The sequence below is a fragment of the Arvicola amphibius genome, chromosome 1 (assembly GCF_903992535.2).
Source record: "Arvicola amphibius chromosome 1, mArvAmp1.2, whole genome shotgun sequence".
Lineage (NCBI taxonomy): Eukaryota > Metazoa > Chordata > Mammalia > Rodentia > Cricetidae > Arvicola > Arvicola amphibius.
Genome location: NC_052047.1, coordinates 135,267,913 through 135,285,450, shown reverse-complemented (window position 1 = coordinate 135,285,450; position 17,538 = coordinate 135,267,913). Strand labels below are relative to the sequence as shown.

Here is a 17,538-nt window from a genome sequence, read left to right as displayed (position 1 = left end):
GCTACGTGAGACCCTGTCCCGGCAACAGGAGAATCAAATGGGGACCCTTCTGAAGCATGCATTACTAGGTCTCATGTGTTAGTATGCATGCAGGCATCTGTACTGGCCTGCCCTTAAGATCTCTGAGTTTGAGGCCAGCCTGGTCTACAGAGTGAGTTCCAGGGCAACCAGGGCTGCACAGAGAAATCTTTTCCCTCCCCCTGACCGAAAAATAAATAAATAAACAAACAAATAAATAAATAAAGAGTCCAGCCTGGGTCCGACACAGAACTGGCAGGCCCGTTAATGTGCTGTGTTATATAACAGTGTTTCAGTGCATTTATTTTTCTGCAAGTTACATTACAGATTCATTCATGTCTGTGGATCTGCATGGTTGTTTTTTGTCTGTTTGTTTTTGGTTTTTTGAGACAGGGTTTCTCTATGTAATCTTGGCTGTTCTAGAACTCACTCTGTAGAACAGGTTGGCCTTGAACTCACAGAGATCCACCTGCCTCTGCCTCCAGAGTGCGGGGATTGAAGACGCGCACCACTGCTGCACCTGGTCTGCGTGTTTGTTTTTATTTACAAACGATTTACGTAGTATGTGCTGAATGACTTGGATCTCCTTTCATATATGATTTTTTTTTTAATAACTTGGATCTCATGAGGTTTTTTTGTTTGGTTGTTTTTGTTTTTCATTTTGGTTTTTCAAGACAGGGTTTATCAGTAGCTAAGAAGCCAGTTCTGGAACTCGCTCTGTAGACCAGGCTGGTCTCAAACTCACAGAGATTCGCTTGCCTCTGCCTCTTGAGTTCTGGGATTAAAGGTGTGCGCCACCACCGTCTGGCTTGGATCTCACATTCAATGAGTGATATTCCCTTTTACCCAGTCTATCTTTCCAGCCAGCCCATTCACTCATCCATCCACTTATCCATCTATCCGCCTGCTCCTCTACCCTTCTACCCACGCATCAACCACCCAGCTATCCACTCATCTGTCTATCCCTCTGCCTTTTCCCATACCCACACATCCATCAATCCATCAACCCTCCCACCCACCCACCCATCCAAGCAATATCCCAAGTGCCTCTGAGGGGCCAGACCTACTAACAGATGAAATCATGCTTGCAAAACACTGGGAACTGGGGAGAAGGCTCAGTAGGTAAAGCACAAGTGTGAAGACGTGAGTTCAGATCCCCAGCAGCCTCAGAAAACAGTCAGACATGGTAGTGTGTATCTGTAATCCTGGTGCTGCTATAGCAAGAAGAGAAGACACAAGAGTCCCTGGAAGCCATGAGCGGGGCTCCCTGAGCAACATGAGATCATATTTTAGTGCTGCCCCCTAAAAAAGTTTTTTTTCTAAATATAATTGTATGAATACATTTACAATGCCTTTTCAAACACCATTAACCATCCTTCTCCCACAGCGAGTACAGAAGGGCAATGTGACTTCATTGAAAATAGTACTAGAAGGCGGGCGGTGGTGGTACATGCCTTTAATCCCAGCACTTGGGAGGCATAGGTAGACGGATCTCTGATTTCAAAGTCAGCCTGGTCTACAGAGTGAGGTCCAGGACAATCAGGGCAAAAAACTAAAACCCAAAATAGTAATAAATAGAAAATAAAAAGAAAGGATAAAAGACAGACAGATAGATGGAAAGAAGGAAGGAAAGAAGGAAGGAAGGAAGGAAGGAAGGAAGAAAGGAAGGAAGGAAGGAAATAGTACTAGAATGGTTGGCATCCTTAAGCACTGAATTTAATTTTGAACTTCCTGTGAGCCGAGGTAACAATGAATCTGGGTGAAGGATCTGTTAGAAAACAAATTCATTAACTCTTCAAGAGAGATGCACTTTGTTTTGTTCGCTTTTGTTTGTGAGACAGGGCCTATTTCTACATAGATTCGGTTGTCCTGGGACTCACTATGTAGGCTAGACTTGCCTCTGACTCACTGAGATCAGCCTGCTGGTGCCTCTCGATTGCTGGAGTCAACCCCATCTACACTTTGTTCTCTTGTGGGCAGCAAAACAGAACAGAAGTTACTGACACTCACCAGCAAGTGATTGGTTTTGATTGTTTTGATTTTTTTTTCCCAGACAGGGCTTATCTGTGTAGCTTTGGTGCCTGTCCTGGAACTCACTCTGTAGGCCAGGCTAGCCTCGAATTTACAGAAATCCACCTGCCTCTGCCTCCAATGTGCTGGGATTAAAGACATACGGCCCAGCTGGTTGTTTTGATTTTTTTTGTCAGTGTCTCAGGTAGCCTAGGCTGGGTTTGAACTCCCTACACAGCTGAAGATGACCTTGAACTTCCGATCCTCCTGCCTGCACGTCTGGAGGAGTGTGGGATTATGGGGTGTGCACCACCTCCTTTTATGCCAGGTGTTGATGACGAGTCTAGCCTAGTGCTCACTGCCCCTCCTTCCCTTGGATACCAGCAGGGAATACAAAAGCATGATCTAATGGCAAACCGTGAGAATGTTCCATCCCCACTCCCTTTCATTGAGGCCAGATGGAACCCAAGGTTGAAAAGGAATAGAATAGGCACTGCAGAATAAGAAGATGGCACCACCAGCGGTGTTGGTGACGGCAGCAGGCAAAATGCTTCCTTCCACCTAGTCTAGGCACACCTGCCTTCATCTTGGAGGCATGGGCCTCTACCAGACCAGACCTCTTCATGCAAAGCTAGAACCCTTTCTCCTGAGCCCCCACAAGGAGAGGGAATGGATATCCCTGTAACAAGGAAAGAAACTTTGGAGGGGGAGTCTGAACCACGTGCAACCAACCAGGGGAGGTGGAGGTCAACCAGGAAAGATGGAAGCCAGGGGAATGGAGAGTTCTTGGCAAAAGAGCTGAAGCCCACGGTATACCCAGTGCCCTGTTGGCATTACAAGCCCTCAGAAACTCGGTTAATGACATTGCCTGAGAAAAAGCAACACTCTTGATTTAACACAGACCATTAGGCAAAAGAGAATAGAGTCTGCCTACTGAGGCAAGATCTTACTTTCCAGTCCTTGCTTGCCTGGAAGGCCAGGCTGGTCCCCAACTTACAGTCATCCCTTGTTCCAATCTCTCAAGCGCTGGACTTAACAACTGTGAGCCACCAGGCCTAGCCTGATCATAAATACTACGAGGGGAAAAAAAATGTTTGCTGTAACCTTTGTGAACTCATGTTACTTCCTCTTAAACATGAAACACGGAGCTCTTATTTCCAGTCTGTCAGAATTCACCTCTGGCTTTCTCATCAGCACGACTTTGCCAGTGTGCAGAAATTGTGCCTCAGGAGCCACCCTTCGGTACCCAACTTTGTCTCCTCATTTTCTTTTTTCCATTTCACGGCAGTGGCTCACTCTGCCACTCGGGATGGACTAGAATTCATGGCGAGCCTCCTGCCCCAGCTAGAATTGCACATGTGAGCCACATCTGCCTTTGTCTTTCCTACCCTGTTAAAAAAAATTTATTGTAATTTTCAGTGTGTATGCATGTGGTGCTGGGGCTCCAACCCAGGTCCCCAGGCTTGCAGGGCTGCAAGCGCCTCACATGCTGAACAGCAATGCCAACGCTGTCCCCCTTCAGTTCCCAGTCGCCACCGCTCTGTTTTGTCTGATTTTGCTTCTTTACTTGTCACGTGCAAGCAGAGTTAGACATTATTTGTCCTTTGCTTTACTAAGCCTTTTTTTTTTCAACGTTCATCTATACTATGACAATTCAGAATTTCCTCTTTTTAGTGGTGTGCATTCATATGTGTGTGTGTACAGCTGGGCATGCCCATATGCCACTGCATAGGCCAGGAGAGAATGAGGGTGTCCTGCTCGGTCACTATCCACTTTTACTGAACTGGGGGCATTTTTTCCCCATCTAGACTAGGTGGTTATCAAGCCCTAGTGACTCTCTCATCTCTCGCCCCACTATACCCCCCTCCAGCGCTGCGGTTACTAACCCAGGCAGCCATGCCTGGCTTTCTACCTCGGTGCTTTGGATCTGAACTCAGGTCTTCACATTTGTGCAGCAAGTGCTCTTACCCACTGAACCGTCTCCCTAGCCCTTCATTCCTTGGTTTGAGACAGGGTTCCACTATGCGTTCCTGGACTGAGATCCACCTGACTCTGCTCTCCACGCACTGAGGTTAAAGGTGTGCAGCACCACACACGGCCCTTTATTCGTTTTTAAAGGCTGAGTAATAGTCCATATTTCATTTATTCATCTGTCGCTGATAGACAGTGTGCTGTTTTCACCTTTTGCTTATTGGGAATAATGTTACTATGAATATGGGTATATTTACAACCATTTAAACCTCTACTTTCAGTTCACTGGGGACATATAGTCAGAGATGACACTGCTGGATCGTATAGCAATTCTATGTTAACTTTCTGAGGAGCTGCCACTCCCACTGTGGGGAACCATTCACACCCCCATCAGCACTGCACAAGGGCTCCCATTTCTCCATATCATTTCCCCTTCTGTTGATGACAGTCATCCCAGAGGATAATCAGTGCTATCTCACTGTGGTTTTCATTTGTAGTTCCCTAATGACTGAGACTGAACATTTTGAGAGCATGCTTCTTGGCCATTCGTACATCATCCTCAGAGAAGTATCTATTAGACTCTCTTTATATTTTTAAAATTTAAAAGGGGCTAGAGAGATGGCTTAGCGGTTAAGAGCATTGGGCTGCTCTTCTAAAGGATCCTGGTTCAATGCCCAGCGCCTACATGGCAGCTCACAACTGTCTGTAACTCAAGTTCCAGTGGATCTGACTCCCACACACAGACATACACACAGGCCAAAATACCAACACGTTAATAATTTAACATTTAAAGATTTTTATTTGAGTGTGTATGTATGCACACACACGTGGGCACCCTTGTAGATCAGAATAGGGCATCAGATCCCTCAGAGCTGGAGTTAGGAGTGGCTGTGAGCCACTCTCTGTGGTTACTGGGAACTGAGATCAGATCCCTCTGGAAGAGCAGCAAGTGCTCTTAACTGCATAGCCATCTCTCCAGCACTGGGTTTTTATTTTTATTTTGTGTGGTGGGCATGCCATTCATGATACATGCATGGTGACCAGAGGACAGCCTGGAGGAGTCAGTTTCCCCTTTCTAGGTTGCCAGGCTCAGGGGCAAGTGCTTTACATACTGAGCCATTGTGCCAGCGCCCAAGTATTACCCACATCAACACCATCTAGGTGGTTGCCAGATTCGCCTGTCCTAAGGAGCAAGGGATGAACCTGGGACCTCATCTAAGCCAGTCCAGTGTTCTGCCCATTGCACTGCCCCCCTCCCCCAGGCTCCATATTTTAAAAAGCAGGCTGTCAGGCAGAAGTTTGGAATAATTTTTAGTTCTGAAATACTAAGAGCATAGTGTTTTCTTATGGTTGTGTGAATTGTGATACATGTGCAGGGGACTGAGGACAACTTTGTCCACATCCACTCTCTTTTTCCTTTTCCTAGGCATTGGGGATGGAACTCAGATCCTTGGGCTTGGCAGCTCCTTTGCAGACTCAGCTAGCCCGCAGGGTCCACCATAGTATTTTTTTTTTTTTCTAAAATGGAATTCAAAATTAGATTGGAGGAAAGCTGAACAAGCAATAGGAAAAGCCAGCTGGCCGCGGTTTCTCGGTGAGAATAAAAGACCACGAAGGGCAAAGATCTGAGAAACAAAGAAGCAGGAGCTTTCACTACCACAGGACCAAGCAACTCCTAAAGCGGGAACTGGTGGCACAGGAGCCTGGGGTATGCCGCAAGGTCAGTTTACAAGCAGGTCTTGGGCCCCACAACCTTGAAGTGAAGTTGCTGGCGAAGCAGTGAACTCTTAGAAGAATCCATGAGAACACAAAGCCCTGGAAGACAGAGGGGTGAGAGGTGAGTGCACACCTGTGAATTCTCTCACCGAACATCGAGATGGTGAGTTACTTTGTGACTGACCAGCCCCAGGCCTATTAGGGGCACGTAAAACTAAGATAGGTATGTTTGAAAGGGACCGTTCCCGCGCTGCTATTCAGAAAAGGTTTGTAAACTAGTTTTAAAACCAGTAGGACTATAAAACAATCATAGAAACCCCACATTGCCGGTCTTGCGGGCGGCATCTGGGCGTGCACTTTAGCAAACAGGCCGAGATAAAGTGCTCTCCAGAACGCACAGCCTTGGGTTCAAGGACTCAGAGGCCTCAAGCGGCCCACGTCCGCTATAAATTTCTCCGGTCCGTAGGCCACACCGCTAGAAGTGGCTCTCTGAATGGAGGTCCCTGTAACCTTTAAAGTTGTGACATTAGACCCCTCCTCTCGAACGTACAACCCAACATCTCAATCCAATCGCTAGCACCCCAAAAGATTGAAAAACAATTGCAGAAGGCTCTGCTCAGCGCCACAGGGTTCCTTAGAAGCCGCGCGCCTAAAGTCTGGGTAGTAAGCTTGGGAGGCCCTGGGCGCAAGGAGCTGGCTCCCTTCCGGGGACAGCGCTCGGATGTCGTGGGTCACGGCCAAGGAATCTAGCCCAGATGTTGTCTAGTCTCTTGCGGCCGCAGTGCCCCATCGTCGTTGGGAGTCCAGATTCCAACTGCAGAATACCGAGACACTTGTGGACTCGTGAAAGGGCACCGCGCAAAGCGACCCTCGGGCCCCCAAGGCCTCAGAGAGGCTGGGGATCCGACCCAAGGCAAGGCTTTCAAAACAGCCCCAGCGACATCCAGACAGCAGAAAGACAAAATTTTTAAATGTGTAAAAACATTTGGCTTCTCGCAGCGAACACAAGTTCCAGCACACAGATCGGTCTCCGCGCGCACCCGCAGCCGGCACCGTCTCCCGGATCTGGGATCGGGGAACGCAAGTGCCCCCTGTGGCCGGCCCACGCCTGACCTCGCGGGTCTGGGACGGCACCGGTGGCCTGCGCAGGGCCCAGGAGGAAGTTGGAGCCTCGGGGCCGAGTAGAGGGCAGGTCGGCTGCGCGGGCGTGGTGAGGGCCCTACCGAGCCGGGGCCACCCGGGGGACCGCGGCGAGGCCCGCCGGAGCTCGCGTCTCCCCACGTGGCGGGCCCCACGTGGAAGGGGCGGAGGAGGAAGGAAAGCGAGGGCGGGTGGAGTCACCGCACCGGCATCGGGACCCCCGCGCCTCCCCAGAGCCTCTAGGGTGGAGTGGGGTTGGGCCGGGGAGTGTCTGCCTTGCCCGGCCCCCTTGGCTGCCCGCTGAGCCAGTGTGCACTTTCGCGTAGCCGCTAATCCCTGGAGAGAGCCGATTTGTAGTGAGAAGTATCTGTAGGGGCGAGACCGGACCATGTGGGGTTGTGTCATTGGTTTGCAAAGAGAGACCCCGCCTTTGAAAAAAAAAGCGAGCGAGCGAGCGAGCAGGGACCCTCACCTCGCCTCCCGCCTCGCTCCTGCGCAGCCAGAGGGCACCGGAGCAGCGGCCCGAGCCGCTTCCGTCCTTCCCTTTCCTTTTCTCTGCGCTTTCCTCCTCCTTCCCGGGAGGAGAAAACAAATAAAGAAGAGCAAATAGCCGGGAGGCGCTCGGCTTCTAGGACCTTCCCTCCCCGGATCCAAGTTGCAGCCAGCATCCTCTGGGGGGTGAGCGCTGCGCGGAGCGGGCCGGGGACCCCCAGCGCAGCCCCCGCCTGGCCGCGGGGCTGGCGAGAGGACGCGCGGCCGGGATGTGTGTGTGTGTGGGGGGGTGATTGGGAGCCGGTGGGCGGGGGAAGGGGGTGGGGTGGGTGGGGAAGTAGGAAGAGGCTCGGCGGCGACGGGAGGAGGAGGAAGGGAAGGGAAGGAAGGGAGGGAAGGGAAAGGAAGGGAGGGGAGGGCGGGAGGGGGTGGGGCGCAGAGCTGGAGAGATTAAGTTTTTGTGTGTGTGTCTCTGTGTGCGTGTGTCATTTTAAGGTGGCTCGGGAGCTGACCAGAGGAGCCAGCGGCGGCCGGAGGAGCGGGAGACCAAGCTGGGAGCCATGCCGCGCTGAGGGGGGGCCTCACCGCCAGCGCCACCACCACCACCGCCGCCGCCGGGTGGGGTGGGAGGGGCGGGAGCCGCCGCTACCGCCGCCGCCTCCCGGGTGGGCGCCCTTCTCCGTGGACGCCGGCGACCCAGGACGAGGTAAGCGGGGCGGGGGGGCGGTCCTCGGGGAGGGCTGGGACTGCTGCCGCCCCCGCCTCACCTGCGGCCGCTGGCTGGGGAGCCGTGCCCGCGCCTCACTGCGCCACTCCGGGAGGAGGAGGAGGAGGAGGGCGAAGGACACCGGGCCAGCATCCGAGGACATCTTTGGTCAGCGCCCCCGGTCCCATGTCTGCACGCTGCGCTCGGGTGTGGACGCCCGCCTGGGGGGGTATCGCCCGCCGCCCCTCGCTACCGATTGCGCCTGCTGCCCGCCCTTTGCGCCAGGATTTTTGTTGTTGTGATGAGAGTTGATGAATGCGAAGTAGGCGGTCACCTTCCTTCCCATCAGGATTGGAAAAAAAAGGAAAGAAAAACCCGGAGCGCAGTGGCGTCCGGAGGGCAGCGGCGGCGGCGTCTGGCGACGGTTTCCTAGGCGCCCCCGGCTTGCTCCTGGAGCCCGGTGGGTACGCGCGCGGGGGCCGCTGGCTATCTTGGACGAGCGCGCGGCGCGCCGCGGGGACAATACGGCCGGATCCCTGGGGACCAGGAGTCCGAGCACACCGGGGTGCGGCAGGCCTTGCGCCTGTGAAGCGGGCGGGCGGGCGGGGGTGGGGGGAGGAGAGACCGGGGTCGGCGGGTACAAGTCGGGGCGCGCGTGGCTCTGGGCCCCTGGGGGCGCGGCCCCTGTCGGCCCAGGATCCCGCCCGGCTCCCCGAGAGTGTAAGTGAGAGGCCGAGAAGGAGGCGAAGCGGATCCCTTTTGTTTTGCCGGCCCGGCATTGTTGGCTCGTTGGGGCAGCCGGGGCCACATCTGCCGCCGCCGCCGCCAGTGGCGCGCGGGGCTCGGCCCGCCAAAGTCGCGGCGGGGCGGGGGGCCGGGGCGGGCTGCAAGGGCGGGGGCGGGCGGCGCGGGCATTTCCTTTGCCCGGCCGCGCTCCCGCGGGCACCACTTCCTCCTCGCCCTCCTCGGGCTGTCCTCGGCGCCCTCGCCCGGGCCGCACTTTTCGGGTGGGGCGAAGCAAAAAAGAAACTTTCGTAGAAGGGGCTGATTGGGGCGCGCCTTGGGCACCAGGCACCTAGCGTGGCGTGGGTACGGCCGGGCCGTCGTGGCCGCCTCCTGCTCATGGTTGTGCTCTACGGAGCCGGACCGACCCGCGGGAAGAGCCTTTCTTCTCCGCCTCGCGCCCTCCCTAGAGCCTCGGGCGACCGGGGCTAGGCAGCGCGGGAGTGCCGGCGCGCCCAGGCCTTGCTCCTGCGGGAGGCCCCGCGGCGTGGCCGGTCGCCTGCAAACCCATGCTGCGCCCAGGGGCTCGGAGGCCGCGGGCCCGAGAGCTTGACGCGGTCACCGCGGGCACACACTCGCGCGCACACACTCCCTCCGGTGGCTTGCTTTCCGCTGGCGACGATGGTCGCGGACACCAAGGGTGCGAGTGCGCGCGTGTTTGTGGCATCCCCTACCCAGCCCCCAGCCCCTACTTTTCCCAGAGGCGGTCCAAGCAGCGGTTGGCTCCAAGGAACCTCCACGTTTGGGATTTTGTAGGGGAGCGGGGAAATAATTTATGAAATCTCTGCGTGCTTGGAGACTGCTGGCAATGGCCTACGTCGCCACGCCAGGCTCCCCAACCTCGGGCAAACAGATCTTTCTGGATATTTGCCCTCTTTTTTTTTTTTTTTAAATCAGAAATGGGATCTTCTTAGTCCTCGGTTGTGACTTGAAGGGTAGGTAAGAAAACTCGATACATTGGAAATTTAAAATGCTCAACACCTTTATTCGCGATTCTTTGGGATGTGAGCGTTTTTATCTGAGGTGGGTGATTTTTGAGGGAACATTGCATTGGGGTGGGGGGTTTACAAAAGTGGTTCTGCTTTTTAACTTTGGCGGGATGCATCAACTCTGGGACCTCTTTTCGAAGGAGATGGATACCGCCTTCTCTCCTCGTGCTGGGTTCAAAGACAGTTTAGAATTACCTCGCGTTCGGCTCCTGGGGCTGCTGTTTGCCTTCAGATAGATTCTTAAAGAACTAGTTTCCCATCTACTTCGGAGAGTTCTGGTTTGAAATATTTTTCAAAATACACCTTTTACATCTTGAGTAATGGGATTTTAAAAGGATCTTGTTTTTTCAATCACCTGATTTCAAAGAGTACTTCTTAACAGCAATTACAAAGTAATATTTTAAATTCTAATTCAACATTTTTCAGCCCCAGCAACTTTAATGAAAAAACAAGGTTTCCTTTTTACTTTTCTAAATAGCAACTGTATCTTAAAGTTGGAACGTTGAATATCCTATTGTCTGGCTCTGACACACTCCTGGAAAAACCCCCAGTGCCCTTTTTATAGCCCCCCAAAGAAAAGTTAATGAGCTGGTAGGTTTCAAGCAAGAAGCAGGTCCTCCCTCTTCCAAAATATGCTTATAGTCGCCATTGAAGTTGAATGTTAGCCGTGAATTTACTAGCCTTTAATGAAACCAGTTTAATCGTTCACACTTGATCAAGTATAACATGACCAAACAAAGGAAATAAGCCAGCATATTTCTGTAGAGCATTGAAGGGTTTAGTGTAAGTGTTGATGTTGGGTCGCCCCTCCCCCACCCGCCCCAGTTCAAGAGAGAGGGTTGAAAGCTAGGGGGATTTATGACACTGATTGGTTTTTCTGTGCCCCAGGGGTTGGGGACCAGGGTACTTCTCTGTGGAAAGCAGCCATTAGAGGGATTTAAAAGATACCAGGTTTGGAACTAGTTCGGAACCTGACAAGGTGTGTTTTGGTTTCTTATTTGGGGGAAGATACCTAAGGTCAAGGAGTATGTATGTCCTCCCTCCCTCCACACACACCTTGTAATGGTACCTTAATAAGGGGGAGTGGAGGGCGGTGCGGTGTGCCCTGCTGAGGGGAGCTCACTATGGCGTGAGTTATTTACGGTTTCACTTGGGAGCTTTGAAACTGGCCCTTGTATGGGTGTTCTTGTGGGGGAGGGGCAGGGTAAATTACCTTTTCTTCTCTGTGATTAAAAAAAAAAAAAAAAAAAAAAAAAAAAAACCTTTGTCCTTCACATGCATTTCCTTGCTAAACTTGAGTTGCAGTTTGTATGGGATTAAGTCATCAATTTAAGTGAAGAAATTGTAAAAATGCAAGAGTGTCATTTCAGAGTTAAGAAAGTTAAAAAGTTTAGACACCAAAAAAACAAACACTGCCACTGTTAAAAAAAAACAAAAGCCAGCACCAGTGACATACTTTGTGAAATATTTTGGCCTTTTAAGACACAGGCACACCTGTTCCTGTCCCTGCTGAGTGGTTTGCTTTCCCTGGCATTGTTAATCTGGCCCTTGTACACAAAATGAAACAGTAAAACTTGCTAGTGGAATAATTATTAACTACTCCATCCGTTACCCTTTCAGGGAATAATCAATAACCTCACTCATGACTTGAAAAGCTCCAAATAGAAATTCTACTTCTGTACGTCTAGAAAGTGCTTTAAAGAAAAATTGAATCCGCGAAACAAACAAGTGGCAGCAGCAAAACTATGAAGACCTACGCGTACCGTTTTTCCTTGTTCTGAGAAAGCAGTCGGTAAACGTCCGTATACTGAACCAGCAATGTGTTCAATTTAGAAAAATATTTTCATTGGGAAGCTTTAAAGCAGTAAAGGATGTCTTGTTTTTTTGTTTTTTTGTTTTTTTTTTTTTTTTTTTTTTTTTTTTTTACCATTTTTTTTTCTTTTTTGAGACAAGGTCTCTTCATAGCTCTTGGTGTTATGCTATTGTAGACCAGGCTTAGAACTCACAGAGAGACCTGCTGGTTTTTTCCTCCCACATCCTGGGATTAAAGGCTTGTGCCACCACACCCTGCCTTTCCTATTCTTATTATTGATTTTTTAAAAGGACACCTTTTAGGGAGGGCTTCTGCTGCATTGTGGGGGGGGTGTGTGTGTGTCATTTGCCAACAACAGAGTCTGGCATCATGAGATCATGAGTCATTTTCGAAGGCAAAGTTGCCCCCCATTCAGTGCTTTTACTGAGTGGAAAAAGAAACTTAAAAGAGTTTACAGCATTGCTAGAATGATGGCTCCAGTTGTCTTTTTTTTTTTTTTTTTTTTTTTTTTTTTTTTTTTTTAACCACCATCACTTCAGTATAGAGGGACAGTCATGTATGTGAGTTCAATCAGGGTCTCACTGGTAATAATCTATCAGCTGAAAGCAGCAGGCCATGTGTCGCAGGTGCCTGAAGCAGGCCACATGGCAGTGTAAGCATTCACACAGCACATGGTTGGGAAGGGATATTGCCCATCGTGCTGGGTATGAACAACTCAGTTAAATTTCCATGTCTAGGTGGCAACACACTTTTTTAGTCTTCTAAAAAGTATAGTGAGCTGGGCGGTGGTCTTGCACGCCTTTAATCCCAGTACTGGATGGAGGCCAGTGGATCTCTGAGTCAGGATCTCTGACCTTGAGGTCAGCCAGGTCCACATCTAGAAACCCCGCTCCTCCCAAAAAGAAAAAAATAGTGTACTTTGACCCTTTGCAAAGAAGTCCTTGTCTTTAAGAGCGGTGACACCTTTTAGTGACATCTTGGGGTATCTTACTAATAGTCTGTGTGGATTAGTAGCTCAGGGATGCTCGGGAAGTTTGTGCTGAAAAGTTTTGGGGGTACAGGAATGCTTGGTGGGTAACTTGTGCATGTGCTGGTAAACATGTCCTTATTTACTTGGGCTGTGATTTCAAGTTACAGCCCCCTTGGAAAGCAGGGAAAATTTGAGGCTTTCCCCATCCCTATCTTTTGAAGCTAAGTTTTATTCCCGTCTGGATTTAATGGAATATGTGTCATAGAGTCATGAAAGGTTTTTTTTAAGCCCTATCTCCTCGTTTAGAAAATTATATTTAATAATCGCCAAAAACTTCAGAACCATTTTTAAAGGTTTTCAGTGGCTCTTTTGATCATGGTTTAATGAAGAGCACCCAAACGCCATCAGTGTGATGCTAATGATGGTCTCAAATGAATGTTTGGGCCTAGTCTGGGGTTTGCTTTTAGATGTCATTATTAATGCTGAGGCCTAAATTATGGTTGCACTTGGGCATTCAGAACCTCTCCTATGAAAAGAAGGGCTGTGCTCATTGTGGAGAGGGGGGATTCACAGATGAATATAGAATGTCCAATGTGAGAGAGCCAGGCCATTGTTGGTGTGGAATGCTGACAATGGGAGCCAAGGGGGCAGTTTTGCCTTCTGCAGGAGAAGGGAACGAGATGGGAACCAGCCTGGCATTCATCTGCCTTGGTCAGGCATGGAAATTTGGCCAGCTTCCCTTCCTGAGTTTTTCTTAGAAGGTGGTCCTACTGGACTCCTAGGGAATGCATGCTTTGGCTTCTTAGCAATCTGCATTCTTTTTTAGGAAAGATTACAAGAGCAAATAGAAGCGTTTCCAAGAAAAGCGTTAAGAATCCAAACTTTTTCTCCCCCCTCCCCTTTCAAATTTGGTATTAGGAGAACAATATATATTGCCAGACACTGAGGCTCCTGAAGTCCTAGGAAGGAGCTGTGTTTATTTTTAATTCCTCCCTGTGCCTTTAGGGACAGTCACTGTAGGGTCCGTTGGTAGCTCCTCTTCTTTCTTAAAAGGTCTTCTTGCGTTCTTCATTTTCAAAGCCTTCCCCTCTTCCCACTTCCATGTGGGGCCCATGATGGCTCAGGTGACAGGCATTCCTGGTACCTCGTAAAAGCCTCCATCCAAACTGTAATCGTGTGGGTAATTGTCTATTCCCAGGGCTGCTTCTATTTGGTGTTTAGCAACGCGCCATCAGAACTTGGAGGCCCCTTAGCAGTTTCCATCCATACCTAACTAGGTCTCTAGTGGGTGCTTAGAAATGCCCTGCTTTAGTTGTGACCTAACTCAGATTGGACAGATGACTCCTAGAGTGGACTGAAATGTCACAGAAATTGTGATAAAATGGTTGGCTTCTGACTAATGGGGCCAGCAGGCATGTTAGTTTTATAGGGAATTATGACTTCTTCCTAAAGTAATAATAGAACTTCTTTCCCCATCCCCCAAGCTGGGTGGTGGTGGTGGGGATGTTAACCCTGAATATCTGGTGGCTACATTTGCCTTGGTCAGTGGCCAGGAGAAGCCCTGGTAAAGGGAGGAAGGTGCTTCTTATTCATTCTGCTTATAAAAATCCTTTTTACTTGTAAACTACAGAAGGAAATACACTTTATTTACCTTATGTTATATTTTGGGGTCTGGGCTCATGTTGTAGCACAGGCTAGACTTGAATTCCTTCCTGGCCAGTGCCATGTAGTGCACCACCACACCTGGTTTATGGTGTCGATTCTATTTATTTATTTATTTATTTTTCTGGATTCTGGTCAGCAGAAGTATGCTTCTTGCATTACAACATCCTGACTCACGACTGAAATTGCCTGGTTTAGAGACTTTGCTAGGAGAGAGCCCACAGTGGCTCTGTGTATTATGGGAGGCCCTCCCTTTCAGAGAGGATGAGAATACAGCGCCAGGCCTTGTAAGTTCATCCTCACTGTGGCTCTCTGCGCCTTTCATGCTTGAAATTTGGCCTCCAGCTATCTCGCCAAGCTCAGGACAAACGAAAACTTTATTATTGGAGTCATGGAATCCTAGGAAGTTTGTCTGGAAGGAACTAAGAGACCTGGCTTATGACCTAGTGGGGTACTTTGTTGTACTGCTTGGTCCTATTATGACAGTTTTTTTTTTTTTTTTTTTAAAAAAACCTTAATATGGAAGCAAGCGGGCATAATAAAACCTGGAAGTGTATTTACTGTGCCTCATCTCAGAGCCCAGAGGAAAGTACTGGGAGGGGTAGGAGGAGCAGGTGAAAATGACTTGCTGGAGAGAGGGTGGGTCCCTGCACCTTCCCTTTAAGTGAACCCTCGTTGCTGATGGAGAACTTCAGTGTGGTCTGCCCGGTAGTCCAAACAAAGCGTGCTTCTCCACTGCTAGTTTCCGCCGGGCTCGGCCCGAGGAAAGGTGGGAGTAATGCCCCTCGCACCCTGAAACTCTGGTGTCCCACCTGAAAGCCAGGTGAGCAGGGCCGAGAGAGCTCTGAAAACCAAGTCTCAGGGATGGTTGAGGGAAAGAAGTTAACATTCCGAACTCTCAACCCCCACTTCCAGCCCAACAGTGCCCCTGGCGATCACGTGGCCTGGTATAACTCAGGAACCCAGCTAATTCCACGAGAGAGGGGGTGCGAGAGAGGGGGTGCCGTTGTTGGAGCTGGCAGACCAGATAGGACCGGACCGTGGAGGGCTGCCGGCAATGGCAAAACTTAAGTGACCACTGGGGTCCGAGTTTGGCTACTAGTTTCCAAACACCGGAGACCCAGGTGGAGGCCAGGGCTAAAAGGATTCCTTAGGAAGATGCCATTTCATTTTCTTGACGAGTGTGGTGGATGACAGGTATTTTCAAAGTTTTGTTTTCCCTGCCTTCTCCACAAGTTCTACCAGTCTGTGCCGCTGGCTGTATAGCTTGCCTGCCTTTTGAGGGGAGGCTGGAGCAGGTGGCTCGTGTGGGTGTCATGGTCAGATACTGGTGATGAAAGTCATTTGGGAAAAGTGTTATGGAGTGCATCGGACATCCATATGTATATGAGTGTCTACAAGTAAGAATATTTTTTTTAATCTTAAAAACAGTTTACAGCCATTAATCTTAACGAGGCTCCTGCGAACTGGGTAAATACAGTAATTTCTGTGTATTTGCGAGAAAGGACTACCGAGTCGCTTCCTCCAAGTCACGAAGGGGTTGGTTTTTTTTTTTTTTCCCTTTCTCCCCTTGTTCCTGTCGCGCAGAGTTGGGGAGGTGTTTCGGGCCACCTGGGACTCTGCCTTGTGCCCAGGCGGACACTGGGACGACTTCCGGTGTCCCGCGCGACCTTCCAGGCGTTGAAGAGGGGCTGGGTCTGAGAGCAGGGCCTCCGCCACACCTGGCCCCGCCCCTGGGAGGGGGCGGGGTCTGGCTGGGGACTCAGGGAAAGAGGGAGGGAGCCTCCTCAAGGTTTGGCTTTCTGGGATCCCGGGACCCGAATCACACACAGGTGGCTGCTCGTCCCTGGGGTGCGTGCACCTGGAGGCCCGCCCGCCGGTCTCTGCGCCCAGAATGGGGCGCCTGACACCCGGAAAACTACCCTTGCCCACGCCTTTCACTTGCTAATCCGAACAGCAGGGAAGTCCTTAGGTGATGGACGTGGACCCTGTTTCCCAGCCCCCACTTCCTTCATCCTGCTGGCTTCCCTCTCACCAGCTGGCCTCCCTGCCGGCGATGGAGCTGCCCAGTGCCTTTGAGAGACTTTGAGGCGGGGAGGACGCCCAGTTGGGCCTCCGCCTTCAGCTCTACTGAGCCAGGTGCGTGGCAGGACCTGACCCCACTTCTTCCCACAGCGATCCTGGCCTTTTAATGTCCCGGACTTGGATCGTGGTGTCTCTGGCTCCTCCAGTGGGGTTACAGGGAGGTTCGTTGATAGACTGCCGGAGGGCAAACGCCCACAGGGGCACTATGCTTACAATGGGCTTGTGGTGTTTTTCAGTGCTGTTTTATTTGTACCACAAACAGGAAAATAAGGCTTGACACAAGTTAACGGCCGGGATCTAGGTCTTCTACCATTACCCCGACAGCTGGGGAGTTCTGAGGCCTGGGGCTTATGATTGGGCATTAAGAGGCAGCAGGATTTTTCTTGGCCTTCTGTCTTTGAAGACTTCATAAACTCAGAACTCCTTGCTTGCAGCGTTGTTTCTTTTGGTAGAGTAACAATAGCTAGAGAATGTCTGTTGAAGCCTCACTTGTATATGGCTGTGACTGGTCTACACTAGCCTTTGAGTCTCCCAGAGTGGAATGATGGCTGACTGAGGAAGTGCTTTGAGGTGACTTGCCTATGATCTGCCCACAGAGCTGGGACCCTGAAGTATGGAAAGTTCACACTTCCTGGTTGGAGGATCTTCCTTCTCCCTGGGTAGAGCCTCCTCCCACCCCCCCTTTGCTTTCTGCCTTCAGAGCAGAGGGGAGGAGCAGGTTTTCTGTTCTTCCAGAGTTCAGACAGACTTCACAGAAATAATTCCATCTCACCCTGCCTCTGCCACACAGGTTTCCCAGAGCTCATGGAACTGAGACGTTCGGCCTGTTTTCATTTTGTTCTTTGGATGATCTTTTCAGCACAGTCTAAAACAGGGAGTGCTTTCTGTAGGCTCTCCAGGTCTTTAAAAGTTTATTGCACTTAAAAACATTTCAAATCAATGTATTTGTGTGAGTGTGGGTGCGGGGTGGGGGAGAATCGAAGTGTGTAAGTGTGCATCACCACCTGCTGGTGGTTCATTGCACTTTTGTACCGGAGATCTAGCCTAGGGCCTCCCACAAGCTAGGCAAGCACACTGAGCTACACCACACCCCTTTTCTCCCTAAGATGCGCAGGCTGGCCTTAATACTCACTCTGCAGCTTCAGTCGGCTGAGTATCTAGGGTTCCAGCTGCTCAGTCTCCT

General features: G+C 50.6%; 1 protein-coding gene across 2 annotated transcripts in view; it reads left to right on the top strand.

The window, feature by feature from the left end:
- Positions 1 to 7,405: 7,405 nt before the first annotated feature.
- Ctbp2 (C-terminal binding protein 2) overlaps positions 7,406 to 17,538 on the top strand; it is a 136,987-nt gene continuing 126,854 nt past the window's right edge. For both annotated transcript variants that reach the window (XM_038314552.2, XM_038314543.2), the window contains exons 1-2: positions 7,406 to 7,533; positions 7,843 to 8,053. The gene's annotated coding sequence lies outside the window, so the exon portion shown is untranslated. The remainder of the gene's footprint in view (positions 7,534 to 7,842; positions 8,054 to 17,538) is intronic.